Source organism: Apis laboriosa, unplaced genomic scaffold (assembly GCF_014066325.1).
Source record: "Apis laboriosa isolate Shangri-la unplaced genomic scaffold, ASM1406632v1 scaffold1_cov151, whole genome shotgun sequence".
In the NCBI taxonomy this organism is placed as follows: Eukaryota; Metazoa; Arthropoda; class Insecta; order Hymenoptera; family Apidae; genus Apis; species Apis laboriosa.
In genome coordinates this window covers 3855812-3867786 of record NW_025222279.1, presented here as the reverse complement: position 1 = coordinate 3867786, position 11975 = coordinate 3855812, and the positions used below count along the sequence as shown (strand labels likewise).

General features: G+C 38.1%; 2 long non-coding RNA genes across 3 annotated transcripts in view; one reads left to right on the top strand and one right to left on the bottom strand.

Moving 5' to 3' along the window:
• Nucleotides 1–1159: 1159 nt before the first annotated feature.
• LOC122712297 lies at nt 1160–4569 on the bottom strand. The gene is made up of 3 exons (XR_006346307.1): nt 4385–4569; nt 2307–3065; nt 1160–2238 (listed from the first exon to the last, which is right to left on the bottom strand). It is a non-coding gene; the product is annotated as an uncharacterized LOC122712297 (long non-coding RNA).
• A 326-nt stretch (nt 4570–4895) lies between these two features.
• The window catches only part of LOC122712304, a 43041-nt gene continuing 35961 nt past the window's right edge, over nt 4896–11975 (top strand). For both annotated transcript variants that reach the window (XR_006346309.1, XR_006346308.1), the window contains exons 1-4: nt 4896–5105; nt 5212–5332; nt 5418–5626; nt 7070–7189. This is a non-coding gene — a long non-coding RNA (uncharacterized LOC122712304). The remainder of the gene's footprint in view (nt 5106–5211; nt 5333–5417; nt 5627–7069; nt 7190–11975) is intronic.

Below are 11975 nucleotides of genomic sequence, written 5' to 3'. Positions count from 1 at the left end.
CAAATTGTCGGACAATTCTCGTTTCTTCTTATCTTATCTCCGAGTTTCAACATTGCAACTTCTCCGACATTGTAGATAGAGAACGTCAGATGAATAGATTTCGCGTGGTGGATGACATTAATCTTCGCAACTGGTACTCGTGTATTATCAGCGTGTAGCAAAATGTAAGAGATCGCAGTGATCTCGCATAACAGAAACTTGTTGGATACGACTCGAACGGTGATTAGAATATTCTCAAATTTCGAATCTGTTTCTCTATCCACGGACGAGGAGGAATTCTGAAAAAATTCTATTTTTGAAATCTGTTTTCCAATCTTCTATTCCAATCTTCTAAGAGTTAGAAGAATAATAAATAGATTTGTCGAAGAGAAATTTACGAACAGTGTCAATCGAATTTATTATTTTTAGATATAGAAAAAATTTTGACAAAATTTTGAACAAGTTGATTGATTAACTCTTCGATATCCGTCCCCAACGGTTATACTAATAACTCGTTCAAAATTCATAAGCGATTTCGTTTTCTTTTACGGCATAGTTATCACTGTGTGGTAATTTGACGAGAAGTCAAGTTTGAAACTCTCCAAGAGGAGATGAGGAAGCGGCTGATCGAAGTTTCGACAAGGTACATAAACCTTAGATCGAATTTCTCGACCTGCTGTTTCAACATCCTCTTTTCGCACTTCGTTACTATATTTTCGCCAGACGGTCGATGGCCGAGAGTTTAAAGACGGCACGTGAGGACGTTGCTTTCTGCTTCGAACCAAATGGACGAGTAAAACTCGATTTCGCAATACATATAGATGGAAAGAGAAAGAGCGAATATTCGCAGTGTTAATGGTTAAAGGCTGTCGGCCACTTAACCCTTTCGTTATGGTACTCTCGGGACTGAAAGTGTTTTTGGTATTCGAGGAGGAAGTTTAGAATATTTACATCGGAGATATTTTGTATAATTAACGTTGTAATTCGATTGGGATTAAAAATTAGAATTATACAAATAATTAGACGTATAATTCTATACGTCTAAAAATAAATTATTACACATATATATGTATATATATATATATATATATTTCTTTTTTTTTTTTTTGTTAATAATCTGAAGCCAATCTGTTTATTCCGATGTTAATTATTTTATAATTCGTGTATTAAAATAAAAATTATTTTATGGAAAATATTTGCACGTTTTTTAGCAAATGGTTAGTCGATGTTTAACGAGGTATACATGCAGCTATACATATGTATGTATGTACATACGCGTCCAGTGGCAAAAAGGTTAATAGCATATGAACGACGTCAGACCAACATCGACGTATTCATATTATTACATGTAGTTTAAATATAAATGCGTGTCCACTTATCGATGACAGCACAGCATCAACATTCCTCTGCATGCCTCGACAGCGGCGAGATTGTCGGCGTGAATGTTTTGCCGATCAGTCGACGATCATACGTCGTTTGTGCGCTGCGTATACGGTGGCAATGAGATGGTTATTCACTGATAATCTATTGCCACTGTTCTTTTCTTTTGCGATTGATAACGAAATATCGATGGAACGACACCGCGACAACTTTTAATCGTCGTCTTTTATTTATTATTATTTTCTCCTTTCTTTCTTTCTTTTTTTTTTTTCTCTCTCTATTCGAATTTTTTCAACCCGATATATACAACTTATTCCTTCTCATAATTTTTAAGTCTCTTCTTCTTTCGTTATTTTTAAATATCGATGCTAATATATCGTACGTAAAATACGTATAAATGTTGTCGATACGAGACCATGTTTAACCAGATGACAACCTTTGAACGTCGATTATGCCTCGAAATGAGGATAATCCAACGTTGGTGTTAACATGATTTTTCCTCTTCGAATCATGGATTTCGCGAAAGAGAAAGAAAGAAAGAAAAAAAAAACCTTGTCGAGAGAATATACCGAGCTCGAGGTTTCCCAAGGATGTATTTATTAGACCCAGTAAGGTATCGATTATGCCAATAAACGACTGCCTTCCTGTAACTCAATCACAGACTAATCGATCCCTTGCTTCCTCCAACGTTCTCCGCTTCGTTTTTTCCCCAATTACGCTTGATCGATGATGGTCGAAGAGATTTCAATGGAATTCTCCGCTGTTTCACAGATTTAGAAAATAAGGATTAGCCGGCTTCGATTGATTTAGATCACTGTACATTTCCTTTCGCGCAATAAATGTTCCTTCTCGAATCTTCTTTAACAATCTAATCAAGTTCTGAAACATTTAAGAATTTGTTCACGGATGTTGATAAAAACCGAAAGATTAAAAAAAAAAAAAAATACCTTGATTTTGGCGAATCAATCATGAGCTAACAAAATGATGTTGATCATATTACAATTAATCAAGCCTTCCAAGCCTCGTTGCGATTTCAGAGAAATAATTTTTTTACTACGTGTCCCTCGTTTCGAGGATTATTAATCGATTTAAAATGAGCGTTGCAATTATATAATTGCACAAGCAAAAAATGCAAACGATTCATTCGCCATAATTCATGCTTTGTATTGTGCACAATAATAAAAAAATGAATTCATCGCATTATTACAGTGAATGAAAAATCAAAAGACAACTATTACCAATATTTCTTCAGTTTATTATGTTCACGATGATAAAGATGCAAATTTAAACAAATTAGCATCTAAGCTCGACCGAGAACCGATCATCCAATGGTAATAAAAGATTATAAACATGCTGGTAACAGAGCGTGTGGAGGCTTCTAACTCGTGTTGTTGTTATTGTTGTTGTTGTCGCGAGTGAAACATAGCCCATGAATTACGTCAGCTATAATAAGCGATGGTAGTAATCGTTCGAAGTAATTTTCACCGATTTACGTCCACAATTTTGAACTTTAATTCACGTATTTCTATGTTTTATCGATCTTTGATTTCATTTAATTACTTTAACAACATTTGGGAAAAAAGTATTGAACGATTGGAGGTGGAGGAACGTTTCATCGATTATGTATAAATTAATATTTCCGAGGAATCGTTGTTGAAATGCCTTGATACCATTTAAAGAGGATATTCTTTGTGAAACATGGAAATCTAGAACACAAATAAGATTAATTCTTGAAATTAATTCTAATTCTTCGTTTGATTTTTTGACTTTTTCGAAAAGAAGTTTTTGGAATTATGATGTTAGTTGCAATTTTTGATGTAGAAATTTTGGATTTCTGTTTTAACTCAGATATTTAGAAATTTAGGAAAATTGAAATTTTATGGAAGTTTAAGTATGTATTTTGAAACTGTTTAAATAATATTTTGAGATTCTGAGAAAGATTTTGAAAGATGATTTTATGAGAAATATCAGATATCCGGTACTTTAGAATTTTTATAGAAACTTAGATAACTTGAAATTCTATGAGAATTTAAGTACTTTTTCTGATAGAATAGTACAAATATTCGAATAAAAATGTACATAATAATCGTTAAAAGTTAAAATATGTATTTCAATTATAATATAGTAGTAAACGAGGAATATTTTAATTCTTTAACAATCTCTTCTATCACTCGCACAAATCTCTGTTGTTAATCTCTTCCTCTGATCTATTAGAAAGAGATTTACAAATTCACACGTTATCGCGAGGACGTGCTTGAACTGCAATCAATTCATTAGGAACTATCAGGCGACCATCTCATTAACTCTTTTCAATTCTCTGCTGGATCCTCTCCAATGTTTCAATTTCTATCAGAGCAACCCCAACTCGTTAAGCATTCTAAGGAACTCGTACTTTGCATACATAATCCAAGGATCTTTATTATCAAATCCATTATCTAGTTTCGAGTCGTTTCTCATTCAAGAACTACATTGATCGTTAAGCTTCCTCGTTTTTTTAACGTTCATGATGTTCTTCAAAATATTGCATGAAAAGAACAAATAAAAATAGATTAAATCTAAGTTTATAATTAAACTTTTATTTAATTGCAAGAAGAAGGATGCTATTTAATTTTTTCGAAAAACACTTTAGAATCCTGTTAGAATTCAAATATACTTTGAAATTCTACGATAATTTAGCTATATATATTGGATTGCTATAAGAATTCAGATATTTTGGAATTTTGTGATAACTCAAGTATTTTGAAATTCTATAACATTATCTAAATGACGTAATACTATGGAATTCTGTCAAACTCAGATAGATTTTAGGTTAACGTAGAAACTCGGATACTTTGAATTCGGTGACAATTCAGGTACAATTCACTTAAATTATTATAAAAATTTTACTATTGAAATTGTCAGATACTTTGAATTTCATGGCAATTTAATTCTTTTAGCTCTAGTATCCTATCATTTTATGGAAATTCAGGTACAGAAATTCCATAGTTTACGAAAAGAAAAAAAATCTACAAAATCAACGACCAACCAAATATCATCGACGAAGACGAATCCCATCTTCTTTCTTCATCCTATCGCTTCATCACAACCGGAAATATGAATTGCCGGAATTGATCCGTTACTCTTCAATCTCGAATACTGTTTGAAACCCAAGACTGGTCACGGATTCTTTCCACATATTCTTCAGAGCTCATTATCCGCTTCGATAATACTACGCCGCTTCCCCACAAGCCATCCTTTACACACGGATTCTAAAATCCTCTAGCTAATACCTCTGATTATCAAAGGTCCCTAGAGAGATTCTTGTTCCACCGTACAACCGTACACGCCAATTAGCGGAGAGCAGGCGTCCAATCGGCGCGCGTCGATCCGCTCGAAGAGGTCAGCACCGTCGCAGCGAAGCCAACGTCGTCTAGGATCATCCTCCGTAACCAACGACGTCCTTGCCCGAGGCTATTAGAGTATTTATAGACGATGATACCCTAGACTGTTTCCATCTCGGTCGTCGTGCTGATCGGCGTCGTCATCGACGCCGTGTACGAGCCTCGCCGCTTCTCTCGAGAGGACGTGCGCGCTCGTACGTTCCACCTGCGTCGTCCTAGCAAGCGTGAATCATCGCGAGGCACGTCGTTCTTTGCGAGATACGTGCGTCGTGGACGCGTCACGCGACACCTTCTTTTTCTCTTCGATCTTCCTCGTCCTAAGATATTCGTCGTTTCATTCACACGTTGGTGTAGATCGTGAGAGAGGTATAACGATAGTTGTAAATTATTGTAATGTACCGTAAATGTAAATTTTTGGTGTTGCAGGTGTGGTAGACAGTTGGAAAATTTGTGCATTCTTTGTTGATTTTAGGTTAGTAAAGATGAATTCATTCGTTTATGGATTATGATTTTGAAACGAGTCGAAATCGTTGACAGATTGGATAAGATTAGATTAATAACAAAATAGACGAAGATGAAGATATGATACAAAGGTAATCATTATGATATATTGTAAATTTTTAATGTCGAAAGTAGTTGAAAAATGTTTAAGATAAACATGAGTTCATTTGTTAATAGATCACGATAGTTTCTGATTTCGAGATGAATTGAATTGGTCGATTGGAGGAAGATTATGTTTAGATTAATATACATAAATGATTAAATGATGAAGATAATTGTGTTTAAGAATGTTGACAGGCCTGATATGAACAATGCGGATGCATAGAATATTTTTTATTAGCCAATTATAGATATTATGTAATTCGAAACTGATCTAACAAGGAAAAGTACGTATATATTTCTAATTGATTACTACTTACTTAAGAAATGCGTAATATCATGAATATACAGAATTCTTTTCAACTCTGGAATTTTCGACTTTGACTTTCTTATGAAATTTTTTTAAATAGAATTATTAATTTGATCTTGATTGTCGCATACGATAGTTTTTTAGTCACATGAATTGTGCAAGAAATAATCGATCCATCTTCATCATCCGGATAAAACGAACGCTTTAAATTAAAATACAAACATGTGTAGTATACAATGGTATCCGTTGCATCGTTTGTCGGTGTTTCAGTAATTATTTGCAATCGATGATATCACTGTTCAAATATTAGGATATTTTTGGTCGAACTGAGAATATACCTCTCTTCTTGAAAGGTTCGTTCGGTTCAACCCATGGAAATTCTTACAGGCTGAACAATACAGGAAAAGATTCTTATTTGATTTTTTGTTCAACTGCATGCGCGACCAATCCGTTTCAACTATATTTATTTATATCTTGATCTTCAATATTCCAATTATTCTCAAATCCTTTGTCAATTTCAACATTTAATTTCAATTATTATCAAAATTCCTCCATTAATCCAATTTCAATGCATCTCCAACTATTTTCAAATCAAGAAGGCGTCTAGAAATCATACTTTAATGGTATAATCACGTTATTTTAAATGCAAACAATTCTAATTTGCATACAATTCCATTCTATTCTAGTTTCCAAACGTTGCAAAAACTTCTAACAATTTCCTTACGATCTTTACGAATCATTCGCGTGACACGTTCGCTTTCGCCAATGGCGTCGACCTAACCTCTAATTCAATTTGATCGGATCGCGTAATCGCAATAGATAACTCGATGAAACAAATCAAGCGTCGAGCAGTCAGATGTATTCCCGTGCAAAGACACGTCGTTCATCGAAAATGATCGTTTTTCACGCGCGGATGAACCGATCGATCTCGCATTCTCTATTATTAGTACGCTTGTTTCACCGCGTTTCCTCTCGCGTAGAAAACACCCTGGTAGATGTCAGTGACGGGCCTTGACATTGCTACGCGTCAGACAATGTCCTCGCCTGTCTTTTCCCTCGACCTGCCCGCCCAAGAGGAAACAAAGCGAGCGAGACGACATCCGGTCTCGCCGCGCTTCTGTGTCGTTCAACTTGTCGTTATCTCGCAAGAAAGCGACCGGCCATCGTGTATACTCGTCGACTCTTCTTCTGTGACTAATTGGCGACTGTTGTCCTCTGAATGAAGGAAAAACTTCAGGTCTTCGAAATTCTATTGTTTACATTGTTATCTTGCGTACATCGATGATGTAAGAAATGTAAAGATATCCACATTTGGACGCGATTTAAAATTACGCGCGTAATTTCAGCAAAGGAACGAAAGATAGCTTTTCGTAGCGGTAATTTTATGGTAAAATAAAAATCATCGAAAATTTACTTCCAGGCTTGGTCGTGTTCCAAACTTAAACGCGTCTCATCATCCGAAGGCGCAGGGACGATGCTGAAACCTGATCGGCGAGTCGAAAGATGCGCGTCACAGGACCAATTACGTCACCCCGTACAGGTACAGCATTTTAATAAACGCCTGGAATTACCAAGATCAAGCCGCCCCATAAATTTCCTCGAAACTCCAATCCCTTATCCCCCGCGATCCCCTGCTAATTGCAGTGAACCGCTCGGGCTACCTGTCCCTATCCCCCGAGAAACGCGGAGAGAAGGAGAGCGCGACAGGTACGACGTTTCGTGCAACAACAAGCGGCGAGGAGGAGGGTGCGTTGACGTCATTTGCGGCAATTCGTGTTCTTCGAAAACGGAAATATTGAGTGACATCACCAACCGGTCGAGCCAACTTGAACTCGAGATTCGTCGACGATGTCGTGGCCTGTCGGCTCTCTCGATTGCGATCTCACCTCCGTTCCTTTTCTTCTCGTCCTCTTCTCGCTCCCTTCTCGCTTGCATCTGCCTCGCGTTCTTCCTCTTTCTTCGAGGATACGTAGAGCACCGTAGCCGCGGGCTGGATGACTAAACGACGAGAAGGATCCTCTTCTCGGGCGCGACGGTCCAGGGTCGATGAAGAAGCTCGCATATCTCGATCCAAGTTTCGTTAATCGAATGGGGAATATACTGTGGTGGGTCTGGAACAAAATCGACAGAACTTGGACTTTTTTTTTTTTTTCCACGATCGAAACTTCGAACTTTCCGAAGAGATGAGAAAAGAAAGGTTCTCAGGATCTTTTTTTTAACTTGGGACCCGAGAAAGGGAATTATCGAAATTGTAGGATTGGTTTGGCAAGATGGCTGACACATTCGCGCTATCAGGGAAATGATCGTGAGACTTGGTTCACCCATTACGCGCACAACACCGTGGAGCGCAACAAAGGCTACAAAGATGCATCTGCGATTCCAGGAATAATGAAGGCTCTCCGCGAATAATTAAACATCGCATAAAGACCTAAATACCAGTACGTATTCATCGAGCGTCCAATAAATCCTTGCTAAAATATCGACGACAATTTCACACCTCACTCGGCTTCTAATCAATTCGAGAGATTCCAACGCTTCGACAAACTTCTTCTTAACCGTGTGTAAACTGTTAGTAATAGGTTGTCGCGCGTTTCTTTCACACCCTCGGGCTGTAATTCCTCGGGCAACATTCATTCCACGAGGCGAACAACCACACGCGCGCATCGCCTGTTGCGAATCGATTGAAATTACACCCTTCAGCCGTTTCTTTTCGCGATTTTCGCGCAACGCGAATACCGAGGTAACCAGTAGTTTCAATTAATGGAGAGTTAATGGAGAGTCGGTTCAAGGAAAAACGGTGTCGTTTTCTACGTTTTACCTTACACCTATCTCGAGACTCAATCGCGGAACGTCGTGATTTAATTTTATCACGGTGTTTGTTGACGCGTTCCTGGAACGGTTGTAAAAATTACTGAATGGCGGCGTACGGTGAATACTTATAATACCACGGTCGAAGGTTGTCGCTTGTACAGTCAGGCACGAAGTATGGCTTATCACACGAACATTCTCTGTTATGAATATCCACAATTTGACGTTCAGTTGTGACATTTATGTTTGTGTACACGTTGAAATTTATATTTATACCCGCCTTCGCCTTCCGTTCCGCAAGGGAACGAGAATTTTCAACATTTCTTTCCCGTCATTCCCTTCAATTTTTCTCCTTTTCACTTTTATCCGTGTTTCCACTCCTTTCCTTCCTTCCTCCTCCCTTGTAATCGGATCGTATATAAATATTTTCAACCGAAAGAATTAACCATCACTCGCCATACACATATACTTATATTCCATATTCCAGTTCGAAATCCTTCTTGCCATCCTATATCGCGAACGAAACCATGGAGAGCGAAAATCCTGGCGCGAAAATTCGCCAGCTCAACTCGCGATCATCGGAACAGTTCACCGTTCCCTACATCGTTGCCACGCGTAATTCAATAAAGAAGTTCTTTCCCTCGGCCTGATAAGTCGTCGGATTTCATCCACAGGGATTCCTCTCCTTTCTCCTCCTCTTCCTCCTCCTCGGTCAAAGCTTTCCTTCATCTCCACCGTTGATCCCTTCCTCCCTGCTCCTCTTTTCGTGGATCATGTTCACTCCACATTTATCTTTCCCCTCCTTCTTTTTTTCTCTCTCTCCCTTCCTTCTCCTCCCCTCCCCTCCCTTTCCTCCTCGCTCTCGCCCTCCCTGCATATTGATGAGAAATTTTAACCGGCGTGCGCGTGAGATTCCGGAGATGAAAGGCGCTGTAAAAAATGCAATAAACTGTAAGCTAATTTCCAGGATCAAAGGGGCCCCGAGGAGGAGGAGAAGGAGAAGGAGGAGGAGGAGGAGGAGGAGGAGGAGGAGGAGGACTCCCCCCTCGCCATTTCTTTTTTCGCTGAATTCGTACGAAACGCGGCCACGTCGCCTCTCTCTCTCTCTCTCTCTCTCTCTCTCTCTCTCTCTGTAAGTGCTGTAAAAACTGCCCCCTCCGCGCTGCTCGCTTCTCTCTTTAGACCGTCCATTTTCTCGGCCTTCTTCAAATCCCCGCTTTCATCTTGAAACGATGTCGCGTTTATCCGCAGCGACAAAACGCTTTTGAAGCGGCGAAAGCTCCGAGCTTGCTCGTTAACCCCTTGAAAAGGGGCGAGTTTGGAGTCCGCGTAAAGGGCCCCGTTCCGTTTGTTCTTTTGGCTTATTAGTTTCAATGGAACTGGAATTTGTTTGCCCCTTTCTTCTCTCGTTTCGAGGATCTTCGAGGAACGATGTGAAATAATTTAGACTTTACCGATTTTTCTTTTTCTTTTCAAATTTCCTCGAAATTTGCCGAATATTGTTGTCCATTTATTTTTTATAATATATATATATATATATGAATGGTGGATTGGAACAGCGTTGGTCTGTTAAATAAGACGGGCATAAATTAAACGGAGGATCGGGGCGTGCATGAATGTTGGCGTGCAAAAACTGATTTTCGGGGGGTAAGAAGTTCGCAGCGGGGGATATCTTGAACAAACATCCCATTAGGATGCCGTGATATGCGCCATTAACAAACACATGGTCCTAATTGCAGTTCTACGATCCAAATTCAACTTCTCTAGAATCTTCGACCGACATATGTGCCCTTTCTGGAAATTTCTCCACAGTGATCCACTGTTCCGCCATTTCTATGGAATCGAAACCAACTTCTCTTCGTGCTCTTTAAAAAAGTGAAGCCTTCCGATTCATTTCTAATCTAAAAATTTACCTAAATCTAAAAACCCCTTCGTCTTTCCTCTTTATTATTCTCGAGAAATTACAGAAAGAAAAATAATTACTATTTGAATGGAAAGATTGATACATAGTTAAAAAAATTTCGATCAGCCAATTCTAAACTAAATTATCCCAAATCTACGCAAAACCCAAACTTTTTGATTCATTTTTTAATCTAAAAATTTACCTTCTCCGTTAAAAAGGAATCGATCGATCAACGTTCATCTTCATATTTCACGAGCCTCGAAATATTTAACCCCTTTCCTCTTTATTATTCTCGAGAAATTAGAAAGAAATAATTACTAATAAAATGGGAAGATTGATACGCAATTAAGTTAAACAAATTTCGATATCTCACCTTAGCATCGTTCAATTCTAAATAATTATTCCAAATCCACGCAAAGCCCAAACTTCACTTTCGAATCATTTTTTTAATCTAAAAATTTACCTTCTCCGTTAAAAAAGAATCAATGGAATAATGTCTTCATTTTACAGAAAGAAAAATAATTATTACTAGAATGAAAAGATTGATATGCAGTTAAGTTAAATTTCGACTCTATATCCCATCTCACCCTAATCATCATTCGATCAGCCAATTCTAAACTAAATTATCCCAAATCCATGCAAAGCCCAAACTTTTGATTCATTTTTTAATCTAAAAATTTACCTTCTCCGTTAAAAAAGAATCGATCGACCAACTTCATATTTCACGAGCCTCGAAACATTTAATCCCTTCATCTTTCCTCTTCATTATTCTCGAGAAATTATAGAAAGAAAAATATATAATTATAAAATAAAATATATAAAAATATATAAAAATATATAAAAATAAATATATAATTATTATTAGAATGGAAAGATTGATACGCAGTTAAACAAATTTCGATAGCCAATTCTAAACTAAATTATCCCAAATCCACGCAAAGCCTAAACTTTTGATTCATTTTTTAATCTAAAATTTACCTTCTCCGTTAGAAAAGAATCGATCGATCAATGTGTCTTCATATTTCACGAGCCTCGAAACATTTAACCCCTTCATCATTCCTCTTTATTATTCTCGAGAAATTAGAAAGAAATAATTACTAATAGAATGGAAAGATTGATACGCAGTTAAACAAATTTCGGCTCTATATCCTATCCCACCCAATTCTAAACAATTATCCCAAATCCACCCTGTACGAAGCGTTTCACGATACCGCAGGAACGCATCAAGGTTGCCAAGATAGACTCTCTCTCTCTCTCTCTCTCTCTCTCAAGAGAGAGAGAATTATTTCCATTCCCATCACGTGTCACCAGCACTACCCCCCAGCACTTGTCCCACTCAATCACAGTCCCCCATCGAGTTGCCAGCTCCCCAATGGATACTTTCTTCCTCCACGGGAATCAATTAACCAGGCCGGCGATGAAATTTCCACGATAATGATAACAATTTCGCCTGGCCCTCGTTCGACCTGTTATCGAGGCGAGGACGAGGAAGAAGAATCGGATTATACTCTCCGTAACGAGATTAATCCCCGTGCCGCGCGCGGGCAAGCAAGGGCGGCGTAAAAGTATCCCTGCCCTGGCCGCTCTCGAGAGCGAAGGAAAAGGAGAGGGGGAG